General features: G+C 39.2%; 1 protein-coding gene across 2 annotated transcripts in view; it reads left to right on the forward strand.

Moving 5' to 3' along the window:
* The window catches only part of LOC149222991 (general transcription and DNA repair factor IIH subunit TFB1-1-like), a 505404-nt gene that overhangs the window by 293876 nt on the left and 193924 nt on the right, over positions 1 to 17604 (forward strand). The gene's annotated exons all lie outside the window — the stretch shown is intronic.

Here is a 17604-nt window from a genome sequence, read left to right on the forward strand (position 1 = left end):
ACCACATATTGCCAAGAAGGAAACGACAAAGGAGACGTGGGACACTTTGAAGACATTGTACCAGCATACTTCCGTGCAGAGGAAGATGCTCCTGGAGAATCAGCTAAGGTCATACCAGGTGTAGAAGGGAGAGCAGATAGATTTCTTCCTCGGTCTGTTGAAGGAGATCTGTGACCAGCTAACTTCCATAGGGGCCACGCCGGATCAGGAATTGATGGTGAGGACCACACTTAACGTAGTGTCCAAGGATTGAGAGACATTTGTCCAAAGCATATTGGGCAGGACGAGTCTTTCGGATTGGGAAGAACTGTGGGCTACTCTTCATCAAGAAGAAATCAGACAGCTGACCAAGGCGGGGAGTAGCGGCAAAGGGGTCAGGATCAAGAAGGAAAAGGAAGAGGATGCGGCTCTAGCATCTTTAGGGAAGCAAAATAAGAGGAAGAAGAAGGACCTCTCCAAGGTCAAGTGCTTCCATTATGGGGAACTGGGTCACTATGCGAACCAGTGTCCTAGGAAGAAGAGTAAGGAAGAGGCTTCTAACTCAAAGGAAGCACCAGCGAAGGCGGAGAAAGAAGTCAAGAAGGATGAAAATTGTGCCATGAGTGCTAATGTGCCACTTGAGAAGAAGTTGGGAGACATCAAGCTATAGTTAGAAGGACTAAATGTGATGAGGGGCAGGATCCTTGAGGTACCCAACCTCTTGGATTATACCTTGCTATGGGAGCCCTGAAGAGGAGTAATAAGATTGGCGGATGTAGGTAGAGACAGATGCGGATGAAGTGGCAGAGAGTGCTACAATGCAGGAGTCCCTGGGCAGCACAAGGCTAGGAGGGTGCAACAATGCGAGAGGCATGGGAGTGTTGCACGAGTGCAGGATGGCACAAAGAGGTGTGCAATGGTGTGAGATGCAGGGAGTTGTTGCAGCAACACAAAGGTCAGTAGAGGGAGCACTTGTTAGCGGCAGAGGGAGCTTCAGCATTGGGAGTGTTTCTAGCCTAACAAGGATGTGAGAAGTTGGGTGGATCAGTTACTTACTTCTCAGTAACTAAGTTGCAGTGCAGTAGCACGATGCAACATGATGAGAGGAGATGCAGTGTTGGAAGGATGGACCAGCAATAGCACGGATGCAGAGGGAGTTGTCGTATGGATGCAGCAGTGGCAGTGGCAGAGCCATGGGTAGTAGTACAAGATGGAGTAGTGTAGAGGATGTTGAGCGGTGAGGCCTAGTGTCAGCACAGGTATGGGTGCCGGATAATTAGAGTGATGCTCAGTGAGGAATATTATTAGAGCACAGTCCTCACTAAGAGGGAGTGTAGGTTTGGGGTAGCATCGGATGTTCTCTAGCCATGAAAATTGGTGGGGAGGCTAAAGCACATGAGATCTCCAAGACCTAGAAATGGTTTGGACAACTTGTATCTGGTTTGGGAGATATTAAAATAATTAATATTTTTAATGGTATTCCTAAGTCTAAAATTAGGAAAAATAAAATATTAATGGGTATTAATATAAAACTGGGTTAGAAGGTTGCAAAAGTCATGGATCAAGCAAAATCTAATCTTAGCTGTTGATTAGAGATTTAATCTTCATCGTTGAAGCACCAACGAGAAAAGTATAAGAGGAGGCTTGAGAGTCAGTTGGAGAATACACTAGAGTGATCAGTCATTCATTTTGCTAGAGCGGGGTGGCTAAGAAAAGTCGAATTAGTGATCAACAACGAGGGACAGTGAGTAAAAGGCAGAGAGGTAGAGACAATACCGAAAGACCAGCGCAAAAGCAGAGAGAGCGAGAGCAGCAACCAGTCCAGGCTACGCACAGCCCAACAGAGATAGCGTAGAGGCCAGAGGGATTGCGTCATCCACGCAGAGGCTGCTGGAATGACACAGAGGGTCCTAGACGCTGTGTAGTGCCTCAGAGGGTTGACGTAGAGGGTCTTGGGGTTGATGCAGGTCAGTAGAAGGTTGACGCAGAGGCCAAAAGGGCCAGTGATGAGCTTTAGTTGTGCCGGAGAGGGTTTCGTGGGACAAGTTTTCTGAATACTTGTTTCCAGATATAGAGGTATTGTTGCCATGTATTTTTCTTTGTTGGGTGAGCTGGTTAGGCACCCAGTTGTACTCAGATAGACTGCATAATAATATAACCCTTTGAATAGTTGCACCGGTTTTCCCGCATTGGGTTTTTTTGGGGACATTTGTCCAAAAATAACTGTGTCACTTGTGTGCTTGTTTTCTTTCAGTTGATGATCTGTAGATGTTGTGACTGTATTGTGTTTATTTCAATATTTAAATGTATTAAATAAGTTGTTCGAATTTAAACAAGTAGAAGAAATAAACCAACATAATATAGATTAATAACACAGATTAATTTTCTAATGGATAGACTTAGAAAATTCAACAAGTTCCTCCTTTAGCTGGGTATTCGCAGCCTTGTGAATCTGTTGCCAAAATGACCACCAAAATGCTGAGAAAGCCCTCCAAGAATTCTCTTTATGACCCCTATCAAAACGTAGCCTCAAACCCCTAGTCAAGCCTTCGACAACAAGTGCACTCCTCAAGTCAATGCGCAGGCCCAGTTAACCCACTCCTGCACATGTCTAGGAAGAACGAATTCAGCCTAAAGAATGGCCACGTAAACAACCCACCAAACCATTGCAAAAATGTTGCCAAATGCCAAGGAAATGTGCTCGTAAATCCCCAGAACCAACTTTGACTTGAAATTATCTCTCCACTAGAATGTTGGTCCCTTTTTTGTGCCTAATATGCTCCAAGGATAGCTCGAATATTCTTGAATAATCTCCGGAAACAACTCTTCAAGTGTAGTAAGGCTCCCCTAGGGCGGCACTCGAAGTCAATCGAAGAAGGTCAGACCTCCCCTTGGAAATCTCATGTGCTGAAAAACACTTCGTAGACTTGGCTTAGTAGCTCAAGCGTACAAGAGAGTTTTTTTCAAATGATCAAAATCCCCAAGTTGATGCATGCTCCTCCTATTTATCCTTGAGCCCCCCTATCCTCCATGTGGGTCCCATCCATCGACCCCCCTTTTGCCTTTCTCCCTTCAAAAGTGCATGTTTCTCTAAGGGTTGCATATTCCCATTGGGGTGGCCCCCATCATCCACTAAGAATTCGATTTTCCTCCTTTCTCCTATGTTGGAGCCTCCCTTAGCCAAAAATTTACAATTTGGGTCCAACTAACCCACTTTTCCTAAGATTTCCTTGACCAAACTCAGAAATTGTGCAAAATTTTGACCACTTAGCAAAACTCATAAGTAGGAACATCACATATAAGTGCACTAATATATCACATATACTAGAGATCAGACTCACTTTCATATGCGTGCATGAGACATTTATGAAGGTGATATTCTCTTTATATCTCAGTGCCCACCTTGTCATCCAATATTGCAACTACAATACTGGAACAATGTACTATAAATACCTTGTAACGTTCAGGTACCTTTGCAACTTGTAGTTCTTATTTGTCGTTGGTATTTTTAGCATTTGCATATTGTAATTTCTGGATGCTACTTTGAAACCTTTTCATCAAGTACCACAATCTCTTTTCTACTTGCACTAGCTTTCTTTTCCTGCATCTTAGATGATCCTCAAGAAGATATCCTTATCACATGTTATCTATATGTTAGAAGTATTCACATATACTCAAATATTCATGTAGGGAGTGTTGACCACTACGTGTCAACGACCCATAGTAGTACACCCCCTTTTTTCGCAAAAGGGATAGCGCTTGATCGATGTGTCTGTGCTGTTCGACTATCATCATCAGCCTAATCATGCTATTTTGTAAGCCCAGTCTGCATGTGTAAATTGTAAATAATCTAAGTAGATCTGTGTCATGCATGTAATTGCTTAGATGAACCTAATTTTCTAGTGATGATCTACATTCTGGAAGGTTTTTTGTCTCACCGATCCATGATCGACAGAGTTTTCCTTCAGCCTTACCCCAAAGCCGGAATGGATGTTGTCATTAGAATCTTAGGGGGGTTGTAGTGTGTTATATCGAGTCTATGTAAAAGTGATTTGGAAATAATCCTAACTGTTTGGTTAGGCTATTACAAATTTCTTGATCTGCTAGATTATGTTTGTGTCGCAGAATAGGGTAGTCTATGAGGGTCTATGTCAAATGGGTTTTCCCCTTTGAGATTTAAAAATGTAAAAATCATGATGTAAAATGTCTTGAGGGTTAGAAAATAATTAATCCCTTCATAAGTCCTAGGTCCTAGGTAAAATTCCCAAAGGCTAAGTTCGAAGGTCCAATATATATATATATAATAAAATAATAAATAATAAAGTTAAAAATAATAAAAAATAAAATAAAATAAAATAAATTTTTTAATTTAAATCTTAATTGCTCCACGGACTAAGGTTAGTTAATCATTTTTGTTAAATTTCATCTTAGGTCGGTATATATATATATATATAATAATAATAATAATAGTAATAAAATAATAAAATTAAAAAATAAAATTTAATAATATAAAATAAATTTTTTAATTTAAATCTTAATTGGTCTAGGGACTAAGGTTAGTTAATCATTTTTTTAAAATTTCATCTGAGGTCCTTGGGGTTAAGTTAAAGTCAAAGTTTTGAGGAAATAAATGCAAAATTTTAAGTTTTTAATATATTAAAATGCATTTAATTTAAAAATGTGAAATTTCTTCAACTTTTAAAATATTTCGATGGATGAGATTAAAAGAGATTTTGGTCCTCATCGACGGTCGAGATCAATTTGACAAGGATCATTCGAACTAGCCGTTGGGAAATTTATATTTAAATAGGGGGTCAGTTCTATTTGAGATCACTTGATCTGTGAGTCTTGTGCTAAAGAAAGCTTTCTTGTAATCGTTTTTTATGTGCAATAAAAAAAGACTTTGGGGTTAAAATCTTTCTGGTGTTACTCTTCGTGGAAATGTTGTAAGATGTTTTATTTTTATGCATAAATTTAATTTCAGCCATTGATGATAGCTTTATGAAGAGTGATTTTAAACATGGGTATCTTGTTTATTCGTTAGGGTTTGAATGGTAGTTAAATTCCTGAATATGATGGCAGTTATCTCCATTAAATCTGGATTTTATTGTCGTTTTCTCCCTCTTTTTTAATGGTTGAGTTAAGCTATGCAGGAAAATCTTGATTTCGAAGATCATCGGGCGTTTGGGGAAGTTCTTGGCTGAACCAGCCAACTCCCGAGAGGCATTTTCTGAAGAGCCCAGTTAGTTTTGATTCTAGGCTTATCATTAGAATTTTTCTTGTGAATGCATGAAGGGTTTTCTGAAGCACCTCATATTAAACTTAAAATTTTGAAAATATTTCTGTGGCATACTGACAAATCTGGCTATTTAGAGCTTTTAAATTGTGAATACTGTAATTATTTAGCATGATTTTTTTGGTTTTTTTTTAGTTTCATCCTTGCATATATTGTTTCTGGGCATTTTGTTTTGCTATTGCAGGTTGCAGATCTGAAGAAGAGAATTTGTCTGAAGCCAGATCTAGGCCCTGGAGGGTAAGATCTAGCCTCAAAACCAGCCTTTGTAGAGGCATTAATTTTGCAGTCCAAGAGTTTTCAAATGTTTTAAATCTGGAAATTTTCCCAAGGGGTTTTACATATGAAGGGCTTCATATTTCTTCTAAAAAATTTTGAAGATCTAGAGAGAAAATTTTAAACAGAATTATTTTGGAAAATTTCTGGGTATTTTGATCGCTTCTTGAGGTTTTCTCGGACTTGTCTACCGCTTGGGGTTTCTATTTTATTCACTGTAGAGAGATTTCGGTTTGTGAGAAACCTCCTCCTCTCCTTGCAGGCCCGCGTTTTCTTCCTTCAAGCGAGCGCTATATCCTGGATTTCCAAAACCCCTGCCCGTTGCAAGCCCTTTCCTCCATTTTCATTACCATTTCTCCCTCACGCAGTCTTCTCCCTAAACGTCCAACGCTCTCCATTAGTCTCCAAACCCCCCTGCATGCTTTTCGTCCTTATCCGCATTCATTCTAGCTCCTTTCTCAGCGACCTTAGCTCGAGTTGCAGCCATACCTGCAAAAACCCTGCGCGCGGGTCCTTCTCCCCTTCAACTTGCATCAAAATAAACCATCAAACGTGTCTTCGACCTGTTATCCCTTCCCCTCACTACCCTCACCTTCGTCGACCTGCATACGCAGCAAACCAGCAAGTCTGTTGACCCTCATTCCCTCATTGCGTCTCGTCTGTTCCACGGGCTAACTTGCACACACCGAACATGCAAACCTCCAAACCCCCCTGCGTGCTTGTCGTCCTTATCCGCATTCATTCTAGCTCCTTTCTCCATGACCTTAGCTCGATTTGCAGCCATACCAGCAAAAACCCTGCGCGCGGGTCCTTCTCCCCTTTAACCTGCATCAAAATAAACCATCAAACTTGTCTTCGACCTGTTATCCCTTCCCCTCACTACCCTCACCTTCGTCGACCTGCATACGCAGCAAACCAGCTAGTCCGTTGACCCTCGTTCCCTCGTTGCGTCTCGTCTGTTCCACGGGCTAACTTGCACACACCAAACATGCAAACAAAATTTGATTTTATCTCGATTTTCTATATGTTTTAGGTTAGATTCGTGGTTATTCAAAGTATTCGATCTTTTGAAAATTTAATTGCTGGAGCTTTGCTATGTCATTGAAATTGATCATTATTGCTTGATTGTTTTAATGCTCATCGTATGCTAGACATTTCAGTAATTATTTTCAAGCAATTATTAAAGGGTTTGTTCATATTTCTATTTCTTAAGCAGCCACAACAAACTAATTACTCAGATTTCAGTTCATATTACTCAGTTTTCACTTCATCTAGCGAAGGCACTAGTCTTAAACATTTAAAGATCCAATCAAATTTTAAATATTGATCAAGTGCTTGTTTCCCCCGCAGTGTCTCCCAAGCCAACTGATTCACAGCTGGTTCTCTTTTATCCCATAGGGTCTACCCCCCTTAGCCTGCTAATAGACAGACGGCTTAAACGGAGAGATTGGGGATCAAGGTGACAACCCCTGATCTGAGCATTGTCGGGGTGCTTAGACACTATGTGCGGCAACATTTTTTGGCGCCGTTGCCGGGGATAGCGTTTTTTCTGTCCTTAGTTTCCTTGACATTCGTCTCATTTCTTTCCTCTCGTCCTTTCCTGTCTTTGACTCCTTCCTTTCGAGTTTTTCCGTGTTACACTTTTTGTCCGGGTGGCGACTCCACTTCATCTATCCTCTGCAAGAGTGTGTACTAGAAGTCATCAAAGCAGTTTGGTCAATCCTACTCTTGATCCTGAAAGGGCTCTCAGAGTATGATTGCACAAACTCTCTTCTCGTACACTTCTTGTTAACCTCGGACAAGAAGCCCTCTCTGATATCCATTTTCTTTTTACTAGCCCGGTCGAGCATGACATCATGGACATATTTGCTCCTTGCGATTTTAATAACATTCTAGGTTATCCCAATGATATTCCAAAGAATGGGATGGATAAATTGCCTATCTTTCAGGGAAATAATGCAATCAGTGCTAACTCTCATCTGAAATCTTTTAGCTCATGGTTGGGAAAATATGCAAGGGTTGCTGATTTTAATCATGAAGATGTTAGAATGACCCTTTTTGTTCTAACCTTGGAGGGCGACGCTTTAGATTGGTTTATGGAAAAGCCCCGTGATTCATTTGATTCCTTGCAATCGATTGTTAATGCCTTTAAAGAAAAGTATGGAGATAAGAGAGAAGGAAGACACCTCATGAAAGCTATTAGCATAATAAAAAAGAGAGAGAATGAAACCACTGAAGAATTTAACAAAAGGTTTAATGATATTATTAAGGAATTACCTCAATATTATAAACCTATCGACAAATCTCTTCGAGATTTTTATGTTGATGCCTTTAGCCCTAAGCCTTCCTATGAGTTGAGACGCGCTAAACTTCCTGATTACATGGATTGTCAAGCCTTAGCAATAGAGCTTGAAAAGGACAAGGCAACATCTGGGAAGTCTGAGATCCCAGGGTTTGATAGGGCTGCAATGAAATTAAAGGAACCTAAAGGAAAAGTGGTTCAAGAACCTGATAGCGAGCTTGTTCAGAAATTGCTCCAAAAGATTGAAAGCATGGAGATTAACCAAGAGAAATTAACCTCTAACCATGTTAAGGAATTAGCTACTTTGCAAAATAAGTTGGTCCAAATGGAAAGAGCTCAAACTCAAAATTTCCAGCCTAGAAATAATAATAATAATCGAAATAATAATTGGCAAAAGAAGGCTCAATCTAGTGAGCAGAGACCTCCTAATCCGCTTACTAATTTGGTCGATGACGCTCCGCCTTAATGTTGGGCTTGTGATGCTCTTCATGAAGAGGCTACTTGCCCCATTGTTAGAAGAATTTTGGATAATGGAATGTTTTGGGCAGGTGATCAAATAAATGTAGTGGGTAAAGAGTTTCCTTTGGCCTTGAATGACTGGATGGAAGTTAAGGAAAATAGTCGAGATGTTATGCATCCCTTGTCAACTTTTGGTATAAATAATCTTGAAAATGAAGATGATGTTTTGGCTAAGTTATATGGCGAAAAACCCTCTCTAGAGAAAATCATGGAAATTGCTAGAGACAAAGGTTTAACTTATCAGAGAAGGGATAAAGATCAGAGCGGGAATCCAATTCCCCCTCGAACCTTTAAACCAGGTTTAAACTCTAGATTAGATGTTGATTTGGGAAGTTGGTTTAACAATGCGAAAATCTGGGTTCCTGTCTCCGAGATTGTGAAAATCCCTTCCCAAAGAAATAAGTTACTAAAAGCTATTCAAGGTCCTCAAGCAAATATTTCTCAACAGAAGACCGCAGAAGTTGATTTTCACAATGCTCTCATATACTTGCAAAGTTTAGACTCGGATAACAAAGATCATCAGCCTTTCTTTATCACTTTGATGGTTAATGGGTACAAATTGAATAATTACATATTGGATTCTGGTGCATCAGCTTGTGTCATGACTAAGAGGGTCATGGAACAACTTAATTTAAGAGTTTCTAGACCCTATTACAATATATGTGCCATGGATTCTAAGAAGATTGAAGTACATGGTTTGATCAAAGATTTACAAGTTCATTTATCAGTTTACCCTGACATTATGATTGTTATGGACATTGTTGTTTTTGATGTGCCTGATGCTTGGGGTACGCTTTTATCTAGAAAATAGGAATTTGATTTAGGTGGGAGTATTCAAATGAATTGGTCATATGCTATGATTCCTTCTCCTAGAGGTGATGGTTTTGTGAGACTTAATAGAGAGCTCGAGAGAAAATTCCATGTTGAAGATCCTAAGAGACCTCATAACGAGATAATTAAAGAACAATTCGACATTGGGAATTATGCTATCATGTCTAATTTCATAGTTCCTTCTGATGATAAAGTTGATAAAAAGATTAGGGATATCAATGATAAATTTTGGTACATGTATTTTGATGGTGCATCGTCTAGGCATGATAAAGGTGCAGGAATAGTATTGAAATCTCCCCTTGGTCATATTTTCAAGTTTGCCTATCGATTGGAACCGAAGCAACCAACAACGTTGTTGAATATGAATCTTTGTTGTTGGGTCTTGAGTTGGCAAAGGCTTTAAGAATTAAGTTGCTTAGCATCAAGGGGGATTCTGACTTAATTATCATGCAACTTAAAAATAAATTTACATGCAAAAATCAAAGGTTAAAGAACTATCGAAATGATGTATGGGGTACTATGGAATACTTTGATGCCCTTGACCTTGAAGCTATCCCAAGAGAGCATAATAGTTTGGCAGATGAACTTGCCGTCACTGCTTCTAATTTGCAATTGTCTAATGGTCTAATTGACGATAAGATTAAAATGGTTATATTTAGACCTTCTGTTTTAGATAACTCAGAGGATTGGCAAGTCTTTAATGATGAAAAGCAAGTGATTTGTTTTCTTGATAATTTGGATGAGTTCGAAAATTTTCGGATAAATTCTGAGGAGGATGGATTTGATAATCATGAGCATATCATAAATCCTACTCCTAGGAATGTGGTTTCTTTAGAACAACACTTTGATAGGCATGATGCCACAAAGTTGAAAGAAGGTACTAATTGGTAAGAAGTCATTGCTTTTGTCCCACATTCTGCTGTTAAAGATATATTAACTCAAACCAATTGCCTAGGGACTCGCGCTAGGCGGGTTACTAAAATACAAGAATATGATTTAGAGATCAAACCCACCAAGCTAGTCAAAGGCCAAGGCTTGGCTCAAATTTTGACCGAAGGTAATGAAAAGGCTCTTAGTTTGATTTGTCTTAATGATCTATCTTCGTCTGAGTTTCAAAGATTAGGAGAGCATGAGTGGTACAAGGACATTATTTAGTACTTGTTAAATCTTACATGTCCTAACCATTTAGTCGCTCATAAGAGAAGGGCTCTTAGGCTAAAAGCCACTAAGTATTGCCTTATGAAGGATGGCCTTGGATGGAGAAATCTTGAGGGCATAATACTTAGGTGTGTTGATGAAATTGAGTCCAAAAAGTTAGTTTCTGAGTTTCATTCAGGATTTTGTGGTGGTCATTAAGCTGCTAGAACTATTGCCCACAAATTTCTGAGAGTTGGTTATTATTGGCGTTCGATTTTTTTTTGATGTGCATAAGTTTGTTAGAAGTTGTCAAGCTTGCCAACTGTTCACTGGGAAACAAAAGCTTGCTGCCCTGCCCTTACAACCTGTCGTTGTGAAGGCACCTTTTCAGCATTGGGGTCTGGACTTCATTGGGAAGTTTCATGAAATTTCTAGCAATGGCTACTCATGGATTTTGACTGTTATTGATTATTTCACTAAATGGGTTGAAGCCATCGTTGCTAAGAATGCCACTGAAAAGTTCATTATGGATTTCAATGAAAATAATATCATTACTAGATTTGGCATCCCTACTAAGAGCACTACTGATAATGCCAAGGCTTTTAGTTCTTTAGAATTTTCATCTTTTTGTTTCAAGTATGACATTGTTTTATCTCATTCATCAAATTACTATCCTCAGGGTAATGGCCTTGCTGAATCAAGTAATAAAAATCTCATAACCATTATCAAGAAGATAGTAGGAGATAATAAAAGATCTTGGGATAGCAAAATCAAGTATGCTTTATGGGCAGATAGGATCACTAAAAGGGGCTGGCTTACAGTCTTCCATGTGAAAATGACGAAGAATATCACAAGCATACTTGGACTGGGAAAGGGAAATACCCTCCTTGGATTGCAAGACTTGAAGACCGAGAAAATAGTGGAAGTGTCCTAAGTCTGTCATTTCAAATTTCCTTTTGAGGCTAGACTTCACATGGTTTATAAGGTTGGGATCACTACCAGTAAGGATAAGATCATCAACATAAAGAACAAGGATGATAAGAGAGTTGCCCACTTTCTTGGTGTAGACAGTATTGTCAGAATGACACCTAGAAAAGCCAGATTCTAAAAGAAAGCTATCCATTTTGGCATACTAAGCCCGAGGAGCTTGCTTGAGACCATAAAGGGATTTCTTAAGTCGACAAACAAGGCTGGAGTCTGTTTGTATGAAGCCAATGGGTTGTTCCATATAGATTTCTTTCTGCAAGTCCCCATGCAAGAAGGCAGATTTAACATCCATCTGATGGACTTCCCATTTTAAAGAGGCAGCAAGGGAAAGAACAAGGCGGATAGAGTTCATTTTGGCAACAGGGGAGAAGGTTTCAGTGTATTCAATGCCTTCAACCTGTGAAAAGCCCTTAGCAACAAGACGAGCTTTATGTTTATCAACTTTCCCATCTGGTCCATACTTGGTTCTGTAAACCCATTTACATCTTACAAGTTTGCGTCCCTTTGGTAGAGGAACAAGATCCCATGTATCATTTGTCAACAATGAATGATATTCTTCATTCATAGCTGCTTCCCAATGTGGATGGCCTGAAGCTTCTGCAAAAGTGTCAGGATCATGATTTACTGGAGCTTGAGCCAGTAAAGAAGAGGCTCTTTCAAACTGAGAACGTGTACGTCCTGATCTGTAGGATCACCGGCAAGATCACCTGCTGCATCCCGAGTAGCACGGACCCATCTTGGAAGTTGAGGATCCTGAGAAGGTGGGGGAGGATTATCATCCTCACTTTCATCATCTGAAGAAGAAATGTTTGCAAAAGTAGAAGAGATAGGAAGAGGTGGCACATCCGCCGGACTAGGCTCGCAGGCCGATTTATTTTCATCAAATTTTACATCTCTTCTAATGATAACATTTTTGGACTTAAATGGAATAAGTCTATAAACTTTTACATCTTCAGAATATCCAACAAAAGTACATTTCTCACTCTTAGGTTCTAAAGCATTATGTTTTTCATCTGGAATATGGGCTCATGATTCACTTCCAAAAACACGAAAGTGACTTACATCTGGTTTAATGGAACTCCAAGCTTCTTCTGGAGTGATATTCTTTAGAACCTTAGTAGGAGATCGATTGATTATATAATTTGCACAATTAATTGCTTCGGCCCAAAAACTAAGACTGAGTCCTTTAGATTGCAGCATACAATTAGCCATTTCCTTTAAGGTGCGATTTTTCCTTTCAGCTACACCATTTTGTTGTGGAGTGTATGGAACAGTATGTTGCATTTGAATTCCATTTTCGGTGCAAAAGTTGATGAATGTGTTTTTAACATATTCTCCACCATTATCAGTTCTTAGCTTAAGAATTTGATGTCCAGATTGTTTTTCAACAAAGGATTTGAAGGCCAAAAATGTGTTAAATACTTCGCTCTTGAGTTTTAAGAAGTATACCCAAGTGCGTCTGGAGAAATCATCAATGAAATTTAAGAAACACTTGCAGCCAGAGAATGAAGCAACAGGAAGTGGACCACATAAATCACCGTGCACAAGCTGTAAAGGGGCTGAGGCATGCCAAGAGGCACGTTTGTCAAAACTGTCCCGATGATGTTTTCCGAGTACACATCCGGAACAAACACCATCTCTGCAAGATACCATAGGAAGACCTGTCACCATATTTTCTTTACATAGATGCTGAAGGGAGCGATAGTTAAAGTGACCAAATCGCTCATGCCAAAGTTTGCTCACTTCATCATTATGAGCAACAAATACTGAGGGAAGATTTGATGACCCAAGGTTGTGAAACTTATACAACCCTGTGGAATCATCAGCAATACCAGTAGCTAGAATCTGTTTAGGATCTCTCAGATCCTTGATTACAACATCATGAGGTGAAAATTCAACAATTTTACCTTCACCTGAATGAGTTATCTGATATACAGATAGAAGGTTGCAGGATAAGGTTGGAACACATAATACATCATTAAACTGACCATTGTCTAGATGAACAGTTCCAGTCCCTACAACATTAAGAGATCTATCATCACCAACATATATATTTTTGGTGTTACAATCATTTAAAGAAGAAAACATGTCTTGGTTTTTGGCCATGTGATAAGAGGCTCCAGAATCAATGAGCCACTCATGAGAAGGAGAAGAAGAAGATACATTTAATGCATAACCAGACTGAGATGATTGACAACGACATGCAGAAAGTGCCATTCCGGAAGTTGAAGTTGAAGTATGCTCCACATGGATGTTATGTTTCTTCATTGCGGCTTCCAAGGCTTCCATCTTCTTAAAGCATTTAGATTCTAAGTGGCCATCTCGATTACAAAAGTTACAATGTCTATCAGTCTTCTTCCATTTGTTTTTATTGGTCTTATCATTTTGCTGAAATGATCTTTCATTTTGAGGCTGAGTTTGCTTAGGACCCTTGTTTGGTTTAGGACCATTCTTTTTAGGATATGACTTAGGATTCTTTGAATTTGGTTGCTGCTGGGCGGCTAACGCTTTCTTGGAAGAGTTTCCAAGATTAAGAAGACCAAGGTGTAAGAGTTTTTCTTGTTCTCTTATTAAGGAATCACAAAAGGAGTCAAAGGAAGGGGCCTTGTATTCTTTTCCTTGACAAATGAAAGCTTCCCTTGTAGAATGGAAAGTGGAAACAAATACAGAGTAGGCTGGTCCCAACTTAGTAAGGATGGAATAAATAAGGTTACCATCTTCTTTCTTAACCTTAACACCTTCCAAGAGATATCTAAGGGTCTTGAATTTGGACAAGAAATCTTCAATGCAAGAAAAATTATTAGGATCCAAAGTAAGCAACTCATTTTCAAGTTGATGGGCACTAATTTCATTTTTAATCCCAAAAACTTTAGCGATTTTTTCCAATGCTTCATGAGGAGTCTCAAGTTCTGCAATATGGAATCTAAGATCAGGAGAAATAGACATCCCTATCAAACCACGTGCTTGATCTTGTCTATTTTCCCATTTTGCAGCCTTGTCTTCATCTTTTGGTTTCTTCTCTTGGTCTGTGGCTATTCTGTAGAGACCTTTACTTCTAAGTAAATCTTCCATGTAGGCTACCCATTGGAAGTAGTTAGTGTTGTCAAGAATGACTTGGCATGGACTTTCCATTTTTTTTTAAAAACTGAAGCTGAAGATGTTGAAAGTAAGTGTTCCAATGGATAGATCTCGAAAAATTAGGCTGTTTTAAAAAAAATGGCTCTGAAAAAGGCTTCCGGATGAAGAAGTTATGGCTTTTTGAAAAAAAATTGTTGAAGTTGCCGACAAAGTGCGCGAATGTGCGGGAATGAAAAAATCCGCCCCCACAAAATGGAGACTTGAACCCAAGACCTCTACTCTCTTAAAATAGCTTTGAACCAATTGATCTATACAAAAAATTTGAGAGAGAGAGAGAGAGAGAGAGAGAGGGGGGGGGCCTTGGTTTGCGTGCTCGCTTTGAGAAAGCTCTTTTTCCCTACAAAACACAAAACACAAAACCCAACACGAATATGCAAAGAAAAACGAACCTTGCGGCTCGAGGTTAGCTTTAGCCAAAAAACTAGATATTTTAAAAAAATGAACCTTGCGGCTCAAAGTTAGCTTTAGCCGAAAAACTAAATATTTTTCTCAATGTTTCTGATTTTCCGAGATCACACTAAGGTGTAGGGAAAAGAGCATACGCATGAGAAAAATCCTTCCTTTCTGTTTCTGATTTGCCCAGATCACACAGAGTCGCAGGGCAAAGAGCATACGCAGAAATGAAAGGTATAGATCCGGTTAAAAAAAAGGCTAAATAAAACGAAACCGAAATAAGAAGAGAGAAAATAACAGTAAACTGCAAAAACACTGTATACCTCCCGATCTGAAAAATGACGCAGCTAGGGCTACCAGAAACCTTTTCGCGTGAAACGAAAGGGGTTCCTCACTGGAACAGATGCTTCGAACGCAACAGAGCAGTCCTCTCGGCCCGAAAGCAGTCAGAAACAGCAGATCTAGGAAACGACAGCCGCATGCAGTTCTACCGGCTTCAGATTTGGATCACCAACGGACGCGGCCCTCAAATAGCTCTGATACCATGTAGGAATTTACAGGGTAAGTTCCTCAGAAAGAATACCAAAAGGACACCGCTCACAACCAGATCACAGATCAATACACCAGTATTTTTGACGTGGTTAAAACCCTCAAAGAGGGAAACAGTCCACGGCCTGTCCCAACGTGGGTACTACAGGCAATTTATTAATCAAAGAATGAAAATTTACATAAGCTTCTCTCATGCACGGATTACCCGAACAATGACCCTCCATGCGCTTTAAATAGAACTCATGGACCAATCGGGTGTCAAGCCACGGATCAAGTGTCGGTAATACCGAGGTGAGATTGAACCGTCGGATCACTACATATCGTGACCGTCGGATTGTAAGTTACAAAATGTACAACGGTAAAGAAACACACTTTACCTAACTCTATACCTAACTCTAACCTAGACCAAGTTGTACTTAACTATTTCCTATGTGTCGGAATATCCTAGCAAAGAGATTGTTGGTCTATTGCTTCTCTCCCAGTCCACTTACTCTTCCGGCAAATACTTGATCTCTGATGGCTCCAAACCCCCCTGCGTATTCTCCAACTACCCTGAAATACACATTCCCTGTTCTGACTGAATGGTAGTGCTATAACACACCCTTGAAACTCCTGAAATACTTATGGAACTACCTCTCTAGGTGGGCATGGAAGGTCCCCCGAAGAAGAGGTTGAATCTCTTGCTTGAGAGATTCGTGGCTAAACCTCCAGTTGACTCAGCGAAACAGTAGAACGAGTAGTCAAGTAATTTTGTTTGCAAGAGGTAAGACTGAATCCCAAAATGAGAGTTGCTTCCTCCTAATAACTCCTTGGTCCTCCCTTACCTCATGTGGGCCCCTCCATCCACCTATTCGACTTCCATCCAAGCCATTCGAATGGCACAACCCGAATTCTCATGTGGTTGGCCCCCACATTCCACTAGCAACCAAATAAAGTCGAATTGCCTCCTAAGTCCCTAAGTCGAAAATGATGGGTTATCTTCCTTAGCCAAAATTGTGCAAAATTGTGTAGCAACACCCTGTTACAAATGTAGAATCCTCACTAAGGCTTTGCATTAGGTTGTCAAATTTTGTGGTAATAGGTATTATAAGGATGTCTCTTGTGTTCATCATTTAAGTGTTTTTTCATTTTTGTTGTATTTTTTTCTTGATTGGATTAGGTTTTATTGGAGATTTCATTGTGAATCCATCATGTTATGATTTGAATAGTTGTTCCTTATACAAACAATTAAGAATTTCTTTATTTATCATGATATTAGTTTTAGTATTAAAGAGATTTAAGAGGAAGAGATTCATTGCACAAAACTTTAGGTAAAATCTTTTATATAGAGCTAAATTGAGCCTTCTAATGCAGAGAATTAGTTAATATGTTACCTTCTAACTTAAACAACATTTCACCCCAGTGGTGTAGATCAGTTGGAGTTTATTGTTAAGGAACTCATTGTAACATCTGGTTCAAACCTTACCTAGCCCATGTGTGGTGACTGGTGGGTGTGTGGTTCACCTAGATTTTATAGTGATATCAGTTAGAGTTAGCCTAACTTGGTTGTCAATTCCTCTAGAACTTAAACAAGGTTTAAAGACTAACTAGACCATATTGAATTTTGGTAGAAGTTATATCGATGTAAATAACACAGAATAAAAATATAATTTGAATCCCCAAGGGTTAGCTCAGTCAATTAAACCATTTGTCTAGGGAATGCTATCGATGAGGAGGCCATAGTTCACAGATTCAAAGCCCATTGAGTCCTTTGAGGTTACCAACAACTATTTTGTCTAGCGGTTGAGCTTCCCTTGGTTAAACCATTTGTAGGGCATATTGTTGATGAGGAGGCCATTAGTTGCAAGCTCAAACCCAGTTGAGCCTTTTGGGTTATCAACCACTATTTTGGCTAGTGGTTGAGCTGCCCTCCATTCAGATATTCTAAGGAAGAGGGGGGATTCCATGAAATTTTCCTTCGAAATAAAAGAACGCAAATCCTTTGTGATAGAATCTCTTCTTTTGTAAAAGAATCATCACTACTCGATTTTTTTATTTAATGAAAGAAGATCTTTTAATCTCGTCAATGAAATCTCCATCTTAATAATATTTTATTATACAATTTTGTTTGAAATGTACAAAATCATTAGTATTAGATTTCTTTTGATTTGTTCAAAGCAAATAATTTAAACCGATTAATGAAAGAGATATCTTGATTGTA

The sequence above is a fragment of the Pinus tabuliformis genome, chromosome Q (assembly GCF_031772625.1).
Source record: "Pinus tabuliformis cultivar Carrire ecotype Pingquan chromosome Q, CPIR1, whole genome shotgun sequence".
NCBI classification, from domain to species: Eukaryota; Viridiplantae; Streptophyta; class Pinopsida; order Pinales; family Pinaceae; genus Pinus; species Pinus tabuliformis.